Raw genomic sequence first — 20115 nt, 5'->3', positions numbered from 1 at the left:
TTTCGACGGTTATCGAGGAGAACGCGGCTATCTGTATTCCAAACACAAGCTCGGATTGTTACATCCAACCACTGGTCCGCCATTTTTTCGTGGATTCGAGCCAAGATTCGATTCGAGAAGGAAATTTGGTGTTCTGGATATTCGATTTCCCAGTTATGCCTAGGATGTGGAAAATTATCGACCGAATTTGCCATGTATGTATTATGATTTCTCGTAAAAAGCTGTTTTACAACGAAATTCGTTTAAGAATTTCGAACGTTTTGATTTCAGAGAATGTTTATAGAGCATAATGGGTTATGAAAGGATATTACTTTTCTCAATTCTTCTATCTAGCATTTCCAAAGATTTGAGAAATTTGTAATTTCATCGTCCTATTTTTAACTTTACTTAGAAAGGTAAACGTGTAAGGGAAATTCAAATATTTTTATGTTAAAATAGGATATTTTAATGCAGGAGAGAATAATATTTTTGAAGAGAAAATTTGTTAAAATTAACTTTTAAACTTCTATCATTTTTGAATACAATTTTATTATTGCTCTGATAATATTAAATATTAAAAAAATTTATAGAACAAAATAATAGAATATTAAAAATTTTCAATAAATTCAAAAGGTTTTATTTTAACTTATATTATTTACAAAGTTAATAAATAAAAAATTTTAAATAAATATATCGGATCAATTAAATTTTCAAGAATTTATTTATAATAATTTGCTAACTGTGATCGAAATAATAATACAAAATTGTTCAAAATATTCTTGATAAATAGCTGTTAAAAAAAAATTCTAACATGCTTTTCATTCAATATTTTTACGAATTAAGATTCAAAAAGACTGAAATTCAATAGTATGCGTGTTAAATAGAAATTTTCAAGAAAAATTTATATGATGTAGATTACTAGATATTAGATAATAGATTATTTTTATAATTATTTATTTTATATCGTATAGTACGTTCTATTGTTCGAATGCGATTAACAAAATACCAACTAAATTATCTTTTAGATATTTTCTAATTTACATATTTTTTTTCGTTGCATAAATGATAACAAGTAACAAAGTGCCATTTATTCCTCATTTTTTTACTAAATAATTCTATCGTTATTAGGATCTAAATGATTATGCAAATTGTGCAATAAATTGTTTTTATTTATCATAAAAAATACTATTATTTCATGTTAGATTCTTATTTTACAATTTTTCTGAATTGATATCACTTTGGACAGAATTATGCAGTAATTGTTAACATTTTAATTTTAATAATAATCTTAAATATATAAGTTCTCATGACAATACAATAGAGGCTTTGATTTTTTTCTTTTTTTCACTTATAAATTTGCAATTTTATATCCATTCTCATGGAAATAGAATTGTGACGTAAATATATTATTAAACAGATTCGTATCAATATTTTCTCATATAATTAATCATGAAAAATGCATAAATGATTATATTTATTTCAAATTTTTGAATATAGAAAATATTTATTATGTATTATTTATTAAATTATAATAAATAATATCATGATTTTAAATTATTCAAAATCAAAACTTCGTGATTTTAATATTTATATATTTCTTGGTTTATTTTATTTTTATATAACAAATCTTTTTCTAACACGATTTGAATCTAAATTTCCAAAGCTTGAATATATCTTGTTTTAAAGAAAAAAAAAAAAAGATCAAAATATCACATAAAAACTTTCCTGGTGTTCATCGCCATTTCCAGATCAGTCAGATCGAATTTTTTCACGAAAAAAAACTTCATTCAAAAAAGATTTAATTAAATCTCATTCGAATCTCCATTTTTCCTAGAAATTATAAATTGGTCCAAGTGTATAATACAATATTATCTCAGTCTCTTTTAATTCGAACTGAGTGCATTATCATACACACGAGCAACACCATGCTATCTCGATTATTTATAATGTTGTACCATCGAAACAAAGGCGGCGGCGAATAAAGTTTCTGTACTTCTTTTTGCAAGAAGCAAATAATTAACAAAGCGTCACCATCATATAGTGTTATAATTGAAATTTACAATAACCAATTGTTACCTTTTTCTTCTTTTGTCTTATCGAATATTTCATTCTATATTCTCAGGAATAAAGCTGAATTGAGGTTATGCTCCCACTATTGTATTGCAGCGCCCTCTTTTGGAATTATAATCACGTATAATCTAAAAGTGGTTTGCAATTGCAATATAATACCTGCAATACGGAACTATTAAATTGCGGAATAAGAACGATTAATAAATATCGGATAAGTAATCATGAGCAAATAATTTAATTCTTATTGCGGAATAAGGAATGAAATAGTGAGAATTGGAAACTTGTAAAGTAACTATATGCAGGTTATCCATATTAAGGCCAATTTATAAATATGCAAATCGACAAAATATTCTGTTGAACATTTTATGATTTCCGTTTCGTATTTCGTTTGTCGAAAACATAAACTATAAATTATATCGCGAAGATAACAGGTGCTCGTTAATTTTGCATTTGTAATCGGATTCTTCTTTACATATAAATTTAATTATATACATTATTAATTAATTGGACGGAAATTAAATCAAGAATTGTCTATCACCCTATATTCAATAATAATTATTAAGATAAATATTGAAATATATATCAATGAAATTCAATGAATTATAGATAATTTATAATACATCATTGAAGTAGGTTATTAAATTTAAGTTATAAATTACATAGATAAGATCATTAATTCAATGATAAAAAATTTTTCAGAATATTCGAATGAAATAAATCAATTGATGTTATACCCATCTAATTCAAATTCAGAAATTAATCGAGAGAATTTTGATGTTTATGGAGGAGAGATCGTCGATGACGAAATATTTATTTTACTGCGATGGTGAAACACGTGATTATCAAATATTAAGATTAATGATACTATCGGATATAATCAGCAATATCTAAATGCCCATCTAGTAAACGTTATAACTAATTAATATTCAGCCATAAATATTTGATTAATGTGGTTGACAATTACGAAGAAAGAAGAGAAATAAGTGTTATGTAAATTTGTTTTAATTAGCAGAACATTTCAGGGAGATTAAAGAACACTATGTAAGAATGAAGGATAAAGTAGAAAATTGAACGAAGAGAAGGATTGAACATCGTGCCGTGTATTTTCCATTTATACGTTTGCTTGATAAAGTTGTATTTAAACTGCACGACAGACAATATGATGAAAATACGATTTGAGATTGTTCTATGCATGTTCGAAATGGAATAAATAAAAACTAGAATTTATTTAAAGAATTCCTTTGCATAAAGATATCTATCAGTCAACTTTGTGAAATAACAATTTAATCGTATTTATCGCTAATTTTTATATTTTTTGCTCCATATTCTTATTTTATTCGTTATGTTTCATGTTTGTTTCAGATTATTTATTCGATTCGATTAAGAATATTTGTCATATTAAATTATCTTTACAAAATATTTATTTTAGAGATAATATTTGTTATATTAAAAAAAAAAAATTGAATTGACAACCAGCATCTGTTTTTGTTCACAAGATAATTGCAGCTCTAATCATGTTTTATTTTTATTTAATATTTTTTTATTTATATGTTTGAAAATATGGATTCATAAATAAATTATAATATGCAAAATTCTAATATATAAAACGTTTCCTTTTTTATTAATTCCAACGAATCTTCGAACATATTTCCTTAAAAAATTATACATCTATAATCAATAATTACAATTTCAAATAAAGAAAAAAAAAGATACATTAATCTAGATTAATCTTGAATCTCTTATCAAGAATGATAAGAAGAAAAGTATTAAGAATGATGTGCAAAGTAAAATAAGATGTTTATCAATGTATATGGAAGATCAATATGATAAATAAACCACAAATAGTACAATTAGAAGTTAATTGTTATTTTCCAGTCTGTGTAATTTATTTTTCATTTACGAACTGATGTAATTTCCTCTCAATTTTTTCTCAAAGTCATAACGATAATAAGCCATCGTTTCTTTTCCGGAAAGAACAATTTATCTTTCTTAAATAAATAAATTGTACAAGATCAAGCAAAAAATTCAAACGGAATAATAAGTTTATTTCTCTCGAGGATAAAGAGAATTAAAAGAAAATTCATTTTATTAAAAAAAACGAAAATGAACAGAGAGAATAAGAATTATAAAGTATTATTGTCGACATGGCGATTGGCTGATTGCCTATGTACAGGTATTACAGCGTATAATTAAATCTCTTATAAGTTTTATCCATATTTTTGTATAGTAAATTTTATATTTATTTGTAAATTAATCTACTATTATGCTACTCCACATTTCTATAATAGTGTTCACTTTAATCTCTACAATTGGGACACATCAGATATCAGTACATGAAATTTTTGAGAATTCGACTGCAAGATGAGAAATGAATGTTTGAGAGATCTAATTTTTAGAGATTGATGAGGACGAATACATAAAATCTACCAAGTTATTATTACTATATAATAATATTTCGTATAAAGATATTCTACAGGTAAAATTGTATGAAAAGTTTCATATCAAAGAATTACTATATTTATGCATAAATTTAAATTTTTTACAAAAAAATTATATAAAAAATTTTTGTTTGGTAATCAGATAATCAAGTTTTTGAAAAGAAAAGTTCACTTTCATCTTAGCAATAAATTAGATTGACAATAGAAGCAATCAGTTCCACGAATTTTTGAAATTTGATCTTTGAATAATATGATACACGAAGCGACGCAATGTGTCGTGAATTTGTTAGCATGAAATTTCTATATATCATTTGGCTTGGAAGCGATGTGTCATTGCAATTGTTGCAATCACGCGATATGCCCGATAATCAATATACCTGAACAACTCGTGATGTTATTAACGTTATTATAAACTTTTCAAATATATTTATTCATTAAGACATGTGTATATTGATTGAAAATGAAAAAATTACGATTTATTTCATTTTTGCTTTAAATTTATTATTATAAATTCACATAGATTTATTATATATAGATTTACATAGATTATATGTATAGATTTACATTGGAGTATAAAATTATTAATTATTGAAATTAAAATTTGAAAATAAAAAAGATATTTCATTTTATATGAAAATGATAGGTAATGGTATTTATCAATCAACGAGAGTTGTTTCTATCATGAAGATCGCCCACGAAAATTCCTTTTGTACGTCAGATGAATTTCCATGTGAATGGTGATAATTTACTATTCATCGATTCGAATCGATGACAAATATTTTGCACATCGAGTCGAATCGTCGACGAATCTTGAATCGTTTATTTTATATTGGAACTTCATAAAACGATATATTCTCTCTTCAGATATATTCTCTGATCGCTGATATAACGCTGCAGGTTTGATATTTACAACGATTCTTTAGAAACTGAATATTGTTGGCCGATAAACAAGTTATTGACCCTTAACATCCTGATCAATATCCCATAGTATTATCGTTCCAATGAAATTGTGTAAGTATTCAAAACTTTTATCATTTAAATTTCAATTATATTAATTATTACCTTGTTTTAGGGTTGTCAAGCTGTGAAATTATATTCGTGAAATTATATTTCGATTCATATTATTTTCAATAATATTGTGAACATGATTCGAAAATTTCATCGAAAATTTCATCGAAAATTTGCCCACTTTATTGCTTCAACGATACAACAATTCATCTACGGTATCATCTACATTCATTACACACATATTGTATACACACATTGCATACGTTTATATGTTATACTTCACTCTATGAACTGACATATTGGGGATACCCAAAAACCTTGTATATCAATACATATTTGCAGATAATGTTTATAAACGTGGCTTAAAGCATCATAGCACTATAGATGTAAGAATATTGAAATAAAAGTTAATTTATTCACGAAAGTAGATAACTAATTTAACAAAACATCTCGTAACAAATAATTTGTAATTTATAACGATTCATCTCCAATCTTCAAATATAACTCAATTCGAGCGTAATTTAATTGCACAGAAGTTTCATTAATATAATTGCAAATGTAACTAGGAATAACATGAGGATTGCGTGTGATCGAGTCTCATGTTCAGGAACTTTGGCGAAATAAATTTTCAGCGGCGTTTGAATTAGAATTTCAGATGAACAATCACACAGGAATATGCAACGGAACAGGGAAGAAAAGTTTTACTACACCAAGACCAACAAATGTGACGTCCTTTCCGCGAAACGGCTGTACATACCTTGCAGACAAGTGAAATGTCATACATAGTGCATCGCGTGCAAGAGGCATTATGTAAATATCAGCTCGAGAAGAATGATGCACTCGATTCACTTTGCTTTCTCAATCTTTTTATCTATTTCCTTTAGATCGAGGATTTCTTCACGGAACGTTGTAATCTCATCAAACATTTGCGTAAATGTATTTCGTCTCAAGATTTTTCTCGATAATCCTCGAAATTCTTGGTACAGAATTAATTGAATTGGTGATTTAGAATAACGATAATTTCATAATAATTTAATTGCAAGAATACATGTTTCAGTAGCGATTAAATGATGAGACTGAAATAAATATTTGAGTATTATTCTCTGACTGCTGATAGAACAAATTTTTATTCCCTCGTATATTTTTATTTTTATTTTTTTTTTTTTTGAGAAAATAATAAATTATTTATGTATTCAATTTATGAATAACTCTGTGAAGTTATTCAGTCGAAACAAAATATGGAATTCTATTTGAATCACGAAGTTATATAGTTTATAAATTCGAAAACCGTGATACATTTCAAAGATTATTATCATCATCTAACAAGAAGATATATTTTTCTCCACGAATTAATATTTATTTATTCACATCAGAGTTCGAGAAAGACTTGAAAGTTTATTGCATGGAAAGAGAAACAGTAGTTTTTCCTTGAATTTGCTTTTGCAACAAAGTTGCTAAGCTATCTCAATTCGCACAAATAGGAATTTCCAAGCATCCACTCTTTCTTATTCCGAGTGTTATAACGAGTCTACGTTTCATTCCTAAATAAAATAGTTATCGATTTTTTGACCCGAATTTTTTTTTATTGATTGTAGAAAGCGCGTCTCTGAAAGAAAAACACGATGACTGGTCGAAATCTCAAAGCTAACACTTGGACGTTCAGATTCAGATTCAGAAGCGACAGGACAACGAAGTTTAAATAGCTCGAAATTCAAAATTCAAAATCCCCCCTCTGTTCAAACGTTCGAACTTCTTAAGTTGAAAATGGAAAAGCTTTAAACTTCTTCAACTTAAACATCTGAGAAATCGCACGAGGCTCGATGTAAGAACTTGGTGAAACTTTAATCTGTAAAAAAAAAAAAAAAGAAAAAAAGATGTCCTACGAGGAATATAGTGCAGAAAGTTCAAGTATTATAAAATTATTATCATTCATGAGAATTTGAAAAAAAAGAAATTAGATTGAAATATTGGTTGGTGAAGAAAATTTCTTTAAATTTAACGTACAATTGTAATCTTTCAAAAAGATTTATAACCTGATGATTATTTGAATTAAAATAAGAAAATACGTCGAATTTTCTATAAATCTATAATTAAAAAATTATAATGAAATTTTGACTAGATACAATAGTAATGCAAGTATGAGGAACGATATTGTAACTTATCATTCTAAATGATCAATCATCCTGTCACGTTTTTACCCCATGAGAAACGCATCGAGATTTCGAGAAAACCCCAGAAACAGAATATTGGGTAGTTCTTTTATTCGCATAAAATTTCTGGCAAAAACTATATATTGTCACAATGGGATGCTTTTAACAAATCGTCCGAAATGTTGCATTTTCGGATTTCGTGGCATTAATCTTCAACTACAAACTTGTGTGCACGAGGAAAAATTAGGAAAATTCCGATTTTCTTGTATAAAATAAATGCACCACCGTTTTAAATTCGTTGGAAACGGGTCAAGATCGAGGTAGTATGCATGGTTAGTAATTTAAATCCACAAAGTGAATATTTAAACGTTGTTTAGCTCCCCCTCTCCTTTTTTCTATTTTCTGTACATTTTATTTGCTTTTTAACCTCATAATGATTAATTCATAAACGATGTATAAATAAACGTAAATTAGCTCGACATAGATTTGTTTAAAATGGGTCAAAATCGTACTTGTATAGAAAGTTTTTTTTTCCTTATTTTTTTATTCGATTTCTCCTGCTTCGTTTAATTGCTAATTAAAATTAAAACGATACAATTTTCTGGAATTTTATAAGCTGGAAATATTCACAATTTCGTATGTGATTATTGAAAAGATTACTGAAAAGAAGGTTAAAAATATGTAATGTATGCAGAGGATTATCTATAAGATAGATTTAAATTAATAAAAAAAAAAATATAGAATTAAAAGAAAATAAAATTAATATTTCAAATTTTTATTTAAATTTTATTACAAATATTATACTATAAATATTATAATTTTCTAAATTGAAATAATTATAAAGAAATAATTCTAAATTCTATATATACTGCTTGTATTGAACTTGATGAAGTTCAGACTTGTAACTAAAAGTCATTCTCGCTTTTGACACTCACAAATCTTTTGAGAATGTTTATCCTCCTATTCTCCATGACAAAGCAATACCGGCATTCCTAGACTCGCGTATTTTCTAATCTATCAATCCTGTGACATCTGATAAGTATACGAGTCATCCTTTGACATGTAGATTACACATCTTCACAAATTCTCTCTGGTTACATGGACTTCTATTGTAAATCGTTATAACGAAATTTAAACTACAAAATAAATCGTTTTTTGACAATTTCTTACAAAATATATTTTATTATAATATTTACTTATAAATGATTAGACTAGTAGTATAGATCTATAATTCATCAGTCAAGTAAAATAAAATAAATAGTATCGATCAGTCACTTTTCAGGCTAATAATGGAATATGATAGCTATAATAATGCAAGTAGTATATACATTAAATAATGGGAAAGCAAATAGCAGTTGTACAATTATCAGTATGTTGTAAATTTCAATAATTAATTTTACAATTGAACAATTAATACTCGGTTTAATATTATTTTTATATATACCATCTCGTAAAAAATTTTTATTTATTATTAATTTTTATTATTAAATTTTTATTAAAACACAATTATTATAATTTGTAAAATAACTTTAATATTTTACATTTATTTTATGTTTAATTTTTTATACTAACAAAAACTGTTCTTTTTTCAGAATCGAATAACTAAACAACTGTTTATTTGCAAATAATTCAAAAATATTCAGAAATTTAGAATAGGAATCTTTTCAAGAAAAATTTTCAACAACGAATCGCTTAAATCACCGTTGACATAGAACATTTGGAAAAAGTTAAGCAAAAATGGTGTGCAACACGATTTGAACAATGAAACGTCAAGCAAGAACGCGAGATTTCCATACATTTTAAATAATTCCCACATCTCGGCTTTTGCAGCAAGGTGATTTTACATTCAAATCTTCAAGCCACACGCAAATCACGAAAAAATATTTTACCGAGATTCCAGGCTGGAGTTGGAGATTCGTCCAATTTCTAGTTCGCGTCTCCTTGTTTTCTTGGACGACATTAAAAAAATATTTCGTCGTTGCACGACGAAAGACGGGGACAATTTGTTTGGATCTACTCCCACGGCGTTCTGAATCAAGATATTCCACGAACCTCGTTCCACTTTTTCCGTTTTCTTTTCCTTGAAATCGGCCATTCTTTCTTCGTGCCCTTTATTTTTATCTCAGAAATCTAGTGCATTTTTAGATTAATATAGAAACGCATATAATTGCTATTTATGAATTCTAATCAATTAAAATTCTTTGAAGTTGAAGTGAAAAATATTAATTCCTTAAATATTCCATAAAATAAGAAGAATCGTTCAAAAGAATGTGTTTTTGATCAATTCACTGAAAGAAAAAAACAATATATAAAAATAATAAGAAATTTTAAGTTAAAAAATAATAGTAATTTTAAGTTAAAAAATTGAATAAAAAGAATAAATAATAAATAAATAGAAGCAGAATCTTTTGTAATTCACTGAAAAAAAATAATGATTTTAAATAAAAGAAAATTGAAATAAATTGAATAAAAATAGAGAAGAGAAATTTCTGATTAAAAAAAAAAATGTAATACTTTTTAATCTGACAATCGGAAAAAAAGTATCCTCTCGTTCGACGTAAAATTGTAAAATTTTAAAATATACAAAAGTGTATAAGACACTTTGATTTTTTCAATGGATTTTACGCACCTCGCCCCGCGAATTGCAAAAATTGTTATAACATAAAGCCAAAAGTAGCCAAGTTGGGGATCTGCCTATTTGAAAGCCAGATTTTTCTGCCACGATTTTTTCTCCCGACGACGAGGAAAGTTTTGATTGGAACGACACCCGTTTTCATACGAGACTTCATTATATCTCTCGCCTCCGAGTTATTAATTTCCGGAACGTTGACGACATTCACAGGAACGAATTCATCATTACGGCCAACTCCGGCCAAGTTTCAAGCAACTTGAAAGTGGCGGAAAATTTAATTAGATATTGATCTCAAAATATTCGGTACAATCAACTGTTAGTCAACTGCATATTCGACATCTTCTTTTAAACATCGTATTTAAGGAAACGAATTTTATTCAAAAAATTATGTTTCTTGGACAACAAACTTGGAACGAAAAAATTTCAAATATTAGAAGAACATTAAATGTAAGAGAAAAGGATGTATCTTCAACAATTCAAAGTATTTATATCTTTCATTCTCCACGATCACTCTTATTATTTATTATCTATTCTCAATAATTTCAAATAAACACATTACATAAGAAGAAGAAAATTTCAATCATCGAAAAACAAAGCTGTATAAATATCATAAGCATAATTCTTATCAAAATCAAGAAAATTGTTACGATAATTGTTACGATAACAAGTATTCTTCTCAATCAGGAAATCTTTAGTAACGAGATAATTAATACCCTGATTTGATCATAGTGGTTGATTAATGACGGTCTCGAGTAAATTCATCAACGTGAACCGGATGGTCAATGAGCATCAACAGTATAGGATGGATACCCAAGGGTGCCGCGTGACCCGAATGAGGAATAAAAACTTCATCACCATTTTTGTCTTCCGTCCACGTATTTCGGAAACGTGGAAACTCGCGAGAGATCGGTTGAAAGTTAATGGTCGACGTAACAACCTCGATGCGTTAATAAAAGCGGTTGCGGTTTATATTTAACCAGATGGGAACATTAAAACGTGGCCGGAAGCTTCTTTCTTCTTTATTGAGAAACGTTCGAACGTGAGAGAGATTGGCGAGAGGATGGGAAAATATCGAGAAATATTTAAGCATGTACGATGTATCTGGTGGAAAAATATTGGGATAAGAAGGAGAGTGAGATAAATGGTGGAGTTTATGCTTTGGGGGAGGGGGTGGGGAAATAAGTGTTTTAATCTCCAATAATTTTCGAGAAAATTCTATTCTTCTTTTTAATTCATTTTTAATTTGTGACACGAAAATCACGGTTCATTTTATTTTTGTTAATGTAATGAATATTAATGAAAATATTGTATAGATACTTTTATTGCAAATGAAATGAGTTTATTAATATTCTTTTAATTAATTGGATAGGACATAAAATAAACGAAATTATTTTTATTTTTGTGATTATTTGTTATTTTTCAATACAAATTAAAATCCTGATTATCGTGAAACTATTCGTTTCAAAGATTTATAGAGATCATTTCTTCAGGTGTTTCACCAGGTTTTTCTTCCACTAGCATTTAAGGAAATATATTATCATTTAAAGCTCTTGAGCCAGTTACGGTTTAGGAAAACCGTTTAGCAGCTCTAAAATTAGCGCAATTTAGTTTAGAAGTCTGTTCAAATAAATCATTCTGTCTTGTTACATCTTTCTTCCTCTGTATTCAACGACTTAACGCATTCCTCCCTAATCTCACATAACAATATAAAACAATTTTAATTGCATTTCGACGAAAGAAATTTACAGAAATGAAAATTCTTTTAAAAAATAAAAAGCAGAAATAAAAAGAATATTTTTTACATGAAATGGAAATATAACAATTTGAAAATTGTTTTCAAGCTAATAATCGCATCGTTAAATTTGCAAAATTGTGACGCTTATTTCGAACTCGTTACTTTGACATCAGTACCTAGATGTCAGGAGAAGTTTCTAAGCAATTCTTTGCACGAACATTTGCATCGTAAAGTGGTAAAGCTTGTGAAATGTTCATTATTGACGCTTTAACTTTGCAACAATTCAAAATATACGATTTCTATTCTATCATTTCGAATACGATTCCATAAAAATTTGAATCTATATTCAATATTTTTTTCATCGCATACAATATCGTTTATTGAAAGCTATATTTTCAACGATATTATTTGGAAAATTTGAAGTAAGGTTTGGAGAACTTTTCTTCTTCTTCTTTTTAAATCCATATATTCTTCATACCATAAAACTTCGTAGTTTTTTTATTTAAACAGAAAATTTATAGAATTTAATTTAATTTTGACTATCTATGGATCATTCGAGTAATTATCGAAGAAAATTTTATATCCATTATTGGAAAAAGAAGTTTATTAAATTCGTATTTACTCGCATGTCTGACCAATGATAGATCATTTTTACTTAGATGCTAAAACTTTTGATTCATTTTCTATGTCCTAATAACTTAAAATTCAATATACTTTTATATTAATTTTGATATATTGACGATGTACATCGAAATTTCTATGAAAAAACTCTAAAATTTTATATTAAAATTGAGAACATATTTAAATATACACCGCTGAAATTTCATCAAACATTTATTTTATGGTTTCGATCGTTCATCAAGAAGGGAACTTTGCTATCTGTGCGTCATATGCTTTCAAGAATGAAAATATAAATATTTAAAGATTCGCCTAATCGTTAGGAACAATGCCACATTCTCAAATTTTTACCCTCGTAATAACATTAAATCTCTTCCTTTACGCGATAGTTACCCTCCAGAAATTAACCTGCATTTTAAATCTATGCATGCATAAGAAATTAAATTTATATAGAAGTATTCTCTTCGTCTCTCTCGCATTCAAAGAGAAAATTAATTATACATACAGTGTCTATGTAATTAACGAATTTAATAAACTAATCAATAAAAAATTTATCCGCAAAATATCGTTCATTCAAATAGAAATTTTCATTGAAAATTATTAATTCTTAGAAGATGAAAATATTTTTGTGAAATAAGTTTTAATTTTCAATCTTCTTAACTTCTCACAACAATTTTTTGAATGCTTCGGTTTCATGGAAAATATTATTATTAAGTGTTCTTTGACGAAACATTCATTATTGGACGTAAAATTCGCGCTAGATACGAAAATCTAGTCAAGTCTCCTCCTCATTGAACGATTCACCGAGGTAAAGAATAAATAAATGAAATAAAAATAATCCAATAAACAACTAATTAAAAAATATTTAATCATTTTTACATAGGAAAAACGTAGAAAAACTCATCCTATTTATCGTTTCAACCTCATTTACATCCCCAACTTGATCCCTCTTTTCAAAACTGTCAGTCCGTGCACAAACGCGAACATTTCACAACTTTGCACATCTGTCGTAAAATGCTCGAAAAACTCGACTCTATTATAAGTTACTTGCAGGACTGGAGTGTTAAATCAGAAATTAAAATGAAATTAAAGTCCACTACGATATAATCATCAAAGCTAATTGCATCCATCAATTTTTATTAATCCCCCGAACGGAATAACGAGAATTAAAGTTATCGTTTCATCCATTTATCCCTATATCGCATTTTTCGCATTCCCTTTCATTGGTTCGTTTACGAGAAAGTTTCGAAAAACATCGGAAAAAAGAAAATGAAAGTTCTCAATTGCCGACATTCGTAATTTTTCCACTGTTTTATACATTCGCGCGTGAATTAAAAAACATTCATGCAAAATGGTGAAATGCTTTTACGCGACAAAATAGATTCTACTACGTATGTTTTTTTTCTTGTTTCTTGTTTTTGAGAGAAAGAGAGAATTGTGCAGTTTAATGTTGCGAGTACGTTTTTGGAAAAGTTGTTGAGTGTTGTTCACCGTTGGAGAATTTTATTGATGTAAATTCCTCTTTAACCCTTTTTGTACTTAAAACAGGGAAAATTTTAATCCGTATTTATGCTTAGTCGGTATCGTACAGTTTATTTTAGGTTGCTGTAAATTTGTATCCGATCACAAGTTTGAAATTTAAAGTAAACGTTTATTTATTTTTACGGTACTTTTACGGTAAATAAGATTCATTTTTTTTTCAGATTATTTTATGAAAGTTTTTGGAAAATAATTATTTAAAATTTTCTTATAATTTATGTAATGGAATGTTATAGTGCCAAGATAAATAAGTCCAAGATAAATATTAGAACACAATTTCTTAGTTCGAGGTATATTCCAATCTGTAATTTTAATAGAATGTGTACAAACTAAAACTTATATATATATGTTTTCAATTAGGTAGTAGCAGACACATATTTGCCATCATTTCAAAATATTTATTAATATATCAGTTTTAAACAAAAATTTAAAAAAACGAAGCAATTACACTAATAAATACAATAATAATAATAGAAGAGTGACTTTTATATTCTCTTAGTAATTAGTACATTCCAAATTGCACCAACAATAGAAAAAATGAATAAAAGACAAAGAAATTCCAAATTGAAATCTGTTCATTTAAATATCTCCATGAAGGAAAAGAAATGTTAACGAGTTAAATGAAATATTAAAAATCAAAGACAAAATATTTAAAACTATTCTAAATTTCTTTGAGCTAAACAAAATTTAATTGAATCATAGTCAATTGTTAGACAAAATAAATCAAACATTACTGTAATATAATTATAATTATTTTTCGATATAATGATTCATTATTCCATATTTATTATTTATTATATTTAGAAATATTTAGAAAATATTTAGAACAGATCATTTGAAAGTTTTGATAAAGCGATAAGATCATTTGACGATAAAGAATCAATTTGTTTAAAAATTATTTGGAGATCATGATGGATAAAGATAATGATCAAGAAAGTTCAAGGCCATTTAAATATCATGCTGGAAGGATGAAGTAGAATAAATCCAATTTCACGTAAATTTACATGTCAAAATTTAATTAAAAATAACGTATAATAGAAATGTTAAAATAAAAATTTCTTTTTATTCCAATAACTAAAAAAGACAAGAATTTTTTTTGTTTTGATTCGATTATTGATTGTTGGAATGAATCATTGAACTTGTCTGACTCGCGTAAATGAATTCAGAGAGAGACAAGTAGAATTCTCGATAATGAAAAATCGAGATCTTTTTATAAAGTAGAAACTTTGTTACACGTAAAACCATTGATTCGACGCGTTCCAAGAAAATTGGCTTCTTAACGAAGCGAAGCGAAAATTTCATAACTTTCTATCAAAATTTGTTGTCAACTAAGGCGAAAGAAATAAACCTATTGAAACTTTCAATATTTTCGACATTTTCTCGAGGTATTCAAAAAAATTGCATTTTTAAAAATCCATTTCGATTCGACAATAATGCTCTCGATATATATTCTATTTCCAAGATAGAAAGATTGAAAAAATGGTATCAGGGTGTGTCGCACGCCTCGCAATTTTGTTCAGGTTTCCGGCGAACATTTTTCAAATTTTTGTCACGCATCTAACTCTTTCTCCTTTCATTTCTCATGAATTCCGCGTTACAAATCTTGTAATAAATCCTACGACGAATATTGACGAATTCAGGTTGCAAAATCTGATAAAAGATAAAAGAGAAAAAATGCAGAAGGAAAAGTGCAAGACGATGTTAAAAAAAAAGAAGAAGGAACAAAAAGAGGATAAAAGAGAAGAGGGATAAAAGAGAAAAAATTATAGAGAAAGAAAGGAAAGGAATCAATAAACATAAAGATTGAAAAAATTATATAAACATAGCAAGAATAATGAATAGAAAATGTGAAAAAATTATAATAATAGAAGAAAAAGATAATGAAACTGAGTAAGAAAATAAAATGATGAAAGAAGTAATGGATGATAAAGATGGCACGAGAATAAAAGAGGATGATGAAAATAATGAAAAATTTAGGACAAAATAAAAATAATATGAGAAAAAAAATAATAAATGGAAAAAAAATGAATTACACTTTTAAAGAAATTTAATTGAATTATCTTTATTTTATATTTCATCAACCATGTTCCAAACGTATTTTACTTACCTTAAACCTCTACTATACTCTATTTGTTTGATCAGGCGGTGACCTATTCTACTTGTTTGAGTAAGGGACACGTTGTTCATTCACTGTTATTAAAGACACCTAAATTCAACATGATCGATCACTTGTGCAATACCATAGTGACACGATCAATTTTTACAAATTTTACAAATTTTCTTTATTCCAATATACAAATTAATTGTTAAAATTGGTAAAAATAAAGGCTATTGTAATGGACAAAAAAAAATTTTTAAAAACTTTAATTATCTAACTGTATTCTGTATTAGACGTGCAAGTGTATCTAAACAAGAAATGTTCGATGAAACCATTAGTACAAATGCATATGCAATTTTTGTTTGAACTGTTAAAGAATCTATTTCTATGCTGTGCTCGAATACGATATAAATAATGGTTTAATTCCAAGAAAAAAAACAGAGTACAGAGAACGAAGCGAAACAGTTTGCGTAGAAATGAGCTGCAAGAAAATATTAAAAAAAAAAAAACAATTGTTTTAATCTATCGACGATATTAATATCGACATAATAATATTCAATAGTTGAATTTCAAATTTTTTCAATTAATTCGTTAAATAATTGTTCATGTTGAAATTTTATCGTTAAAAATTATTTTTTACTTTTATATAACAATGTCTAACTGGAATAATTTGACTAGTTACAAATATCGTTTCAATTTCAAAAATTTTTAAACTTTATTTTAAAACTTTACTTTAAAAGTTTTATTAAACTCTAATGATTAAACGAAAATTAAAAATTTTTCTGCAAAGCGTATCTTTTATTTTGAGAAAAAAATTCTACGTGTAATTTCACTAATAATATTTAAAAAAAAAAACTGTGAATGTAATTTCCTCTCAGTATTCCTCACAATATTATTACATTTCGAAGAAGGTACATAAATATGTGACATAATTAAACTCTAATTATACATTTTACAGAAATTCCTAATTATCTTATTAATTATTTAATATTATTATAATCAAGCGAACTGGACCATATTCTTAACATCCAATAAATTGTTTACTTACCTTATAATTTCGTATTTATCGAATTTATTCATAAATTAATTTTATAACAGAACGTTTAAATTATCGAACAGAAAATATAATAATATGAAAATTGGAAGAAAATTTAGTGTTTAAAATTCTCTTTATAAGATACATTATATTTGTACGACTCTCTTTTATAAAATTAAATTTCTTCAGTCAAATGTAAGCAGTATTCCTTTGCCTCTCGTCTTACTTGAGCTGCGGAAATGAAAGTTTTTCTACCGTGCGCATATATTCGTTTATTACATCTTCAGAAACAGATATTACACCTAGTATTATACAACGAATAATAAAAATATAAATAGAATAAGCAAATTTTCGTACCGAATACATACAATATAAATTCCACTGTGAACACATTTATTTTAACATGTATGAAAAATAATTTTATTTTTATTTTGTTTATACTGCTTAATCTATCATACGAAAAAATCCTGCAAAAATATTTTCTCACGAGTATCTTGTGAGTGTAAGTAAGTATAGAATTTGAAAAATAAAGTGAATATGGAGTAAGTCTAATGTTAGTGTCCTAATGTGAGAAGCATGGAGAAGTAAGACGTTCGAAATAGGTGTGATAGGAAATGTGAGAAGCGAAATCACGGAATATGAGAAATGAAGTATTGAATATGGAATGCATAGAACAAGAGATATGAGATACGTGATGCAGCAAACAGATTATTTGGGGAATATAAATTATGCAGAATGAGTTATAGTTGAAAATATGGAAAGTGGAATATGCAATGTGGGAAATGATCTAGAGAATATGAGATATGGAATGTAGGAAATGGAGTTCAAGGAAAAGGCACATAATGTGTGATGAAGATTTGGTATAATACTTTGAAACGTTGTTATTCCTCCGAACGTAAGATGTGAGATAAATCATATAAATTATAGGATAAAGAACGTAGGATAAGTGGAGAAAAATGATCTTTTGTACATGGAATACAAAACTCATACACTTCGGTAAAATCTTGTTTCTTTTTATATTAAGAAATATATATTTCTGCTCAAAATTATATTCTTTCAAGGTATTTAAATTCATATTTAAATTTATTACATCCGAGAGTGAAAACCTTTCAAGACTTATATTTCATAATAATAACGAATACTTTAAATTACTTTCGATGTAATAATATGCATTTACAAAATATACTCGAAAATAATCTCTCTCTAATAATTTTACTCTCATTCGAACACAATACAAGCAACAATACAAATTCTCAAAGAAGAAAAAAATATTACAGAAACATGGATTTTCACACGCTCGAGAAAAAGACAGAAATAGAAAATTTTCCCGGTGCATCATCGACCCATTTCACGAAGATCAACAGCTTCTAGCCAACGCTAGACCACCAGCCTCTCGAGAAATTCCGCCAAGCCTCGTCTGCCGAGATGTTTTCGCGGATCCACCCCGATAGATTCCAAGGGGAATTCCGAATTCTTTGATAAGAGAATGCGCGACGGCGTGGGATGCTGGGAAGAGGGGTTGAACCGGTTCAAGCCGGCGCCCTCGCTTCACGAGTTCCTTCAGTGTACGCGCGTAGCTACATTCGGCTGGACCCTAGCTCGATTCCTCTCCGTTGCTCGTGTTTCCAATCTCCATTCGCTCGAGGATCGTCCTGTAAATAAAGCCTCTTCGATCAAACCTCGTATCTTGATATCATTCTGCCCGTCGTTTTCACGATTTCTCATTTTCTCGTCGAAAATGTTCGCATTCGAGTCGAAATTTTCCTTTCGAAAAATTCGAAAACCGGGAGAAATGAGACTTTTCCGGGAGGAAAGGAGAGAAGCGTGGTTTGAAGTTTTTTTTTAAAAAAATTACTCGTCATATTATTTCGTAACACGGTGTACAGGGATGGAAAGTGCGAAATTCGGCGAGGATAGATCGAGAAACGTGATTCACTAATGTCGTTGTACAGTGTCGTTGTGACGTTATCGTTGAATCGGTTGGTCGCTCTCACGAACTTTCCAACTTGCTTTTGACGTGGAAACTCTGCCACGTTGTTGTTCAGCGTTGGACATCGATTTCACGTTTTCTCAAGTTTCACGGTTCGACGATTACCAAAAACTTTGTTTTGCTTGATAGAGTGCGATAGAGGAGAAGGAGGAAAGGTGTAAAAATAAATAGATTTGGCAAGGGACTGTAAAAAGTTTATATTTGGAAGAGGATCATCCTCGTTTGGCGGATAGGAACGTGGGGAGTGACAGTATTATTATCGTGTGAGTGATCGAGCGAACAATGCACTTTGTCGCGACATTTCACGACTTAGGACCCATCATCGTTAGTTTTCCTAACGTGGAACGTTGACAAGCTGGTTGGACAAGAGAGGCGAGTAAAGCCACGATGGAACTGTTCCAACACGAGAGGAGGGAAAGATTGCAGGAAGAACGTGTTTGAACTGAAGGTGAGTGCGTTGCCAATCCTTTTAGGGCATTGTTCGAATACTGATGAGGATGTACCGATCGCAATTTGTAGAATGTATGTTTCGATTATCGATATAGACTGATGCGAATTCTCAATAATATTTTATAAGAAATGGAGAGAGTTTATCCTTTAAAATAAAAAATGATTCTTTCTTTTTTGGATAGAAATTTAAATAGAAGTGCGCATCAAATGAAAAAAGTGGTGCAAATAGAGAATAAAATAGAAATGGAAAGTAAAAAAAAAAATGAATTCAATATAGATATTTATAACAAAATGAACTAAAAAAATACGCGTTATATTTTTCTCTTCTTTGGAAAGAAATGCATATTTGTATTATTTATCAATGAGCTTTTT

The 20115-nt window shown here is 28.1% G+C and overlaps 1 protein-coding gene and 1 long non-coding RNA gene across 4 annotated transcripts in view; both read left to right on the top strand.

The window, feature by feature from the left end:
* Positions 1 to 9: 9 nt before the first annotated feature.
* Positions 10 to 5919, top strand: LOC108004041 (uncharacterized). Its single transcript, XR_009832514.1, has 5 exons — positions 10 to 194; positions 271 to 395; positions 2749 to 4525; positions 5352 to 5498; positions 5560 to 5919. It is a non-coding gene; the product is annotated as an uncharacterized LOC108004041 (long non-coding RNA).
* Positions 5920 to 18626: 12707 nt separating this feature from the next.
* The window catches only part of LOC107996192 (metabotropic glutamate receptor 2), a 250405-nt gene continuing 248916 nt past the window's right edge, over positions 18627 to 20115 (top strand). The window contains exon 1 of one of the 3 annotated variants that reach the window (XM_062083984.1): positions 18627 to 19741. The gene's annotated coding sequence lies outside the window, so the exon portion shown is untranslated. The remainder of the gene's footprint in view (positions 19742 to 20115) is intronic. The other 2 variants (XM_062083983.1, XM_062083982.1) reach the window with 2 other exon arrangements.

This window comes from Apis cerana, linkage group LG13, assembly GCF_029169275.1.
Source record: "Apis cerana isolate GH-2021 linkage group LG13, AcerK_1.0, whole genome shotgun sequence".
Classification (NCBI taxonomy): domain Eukaryota; kingdom Metazoa; phylum Arthropoda; class Insecta; order Hymenoptera; family Apidae; genus Apis; species Apis cerana.
The sequence above is the reverse complement of the archived record's forward strand: the minus strand, read 5'-3'. Positions and strand labels throughout refer to the sequence as shown.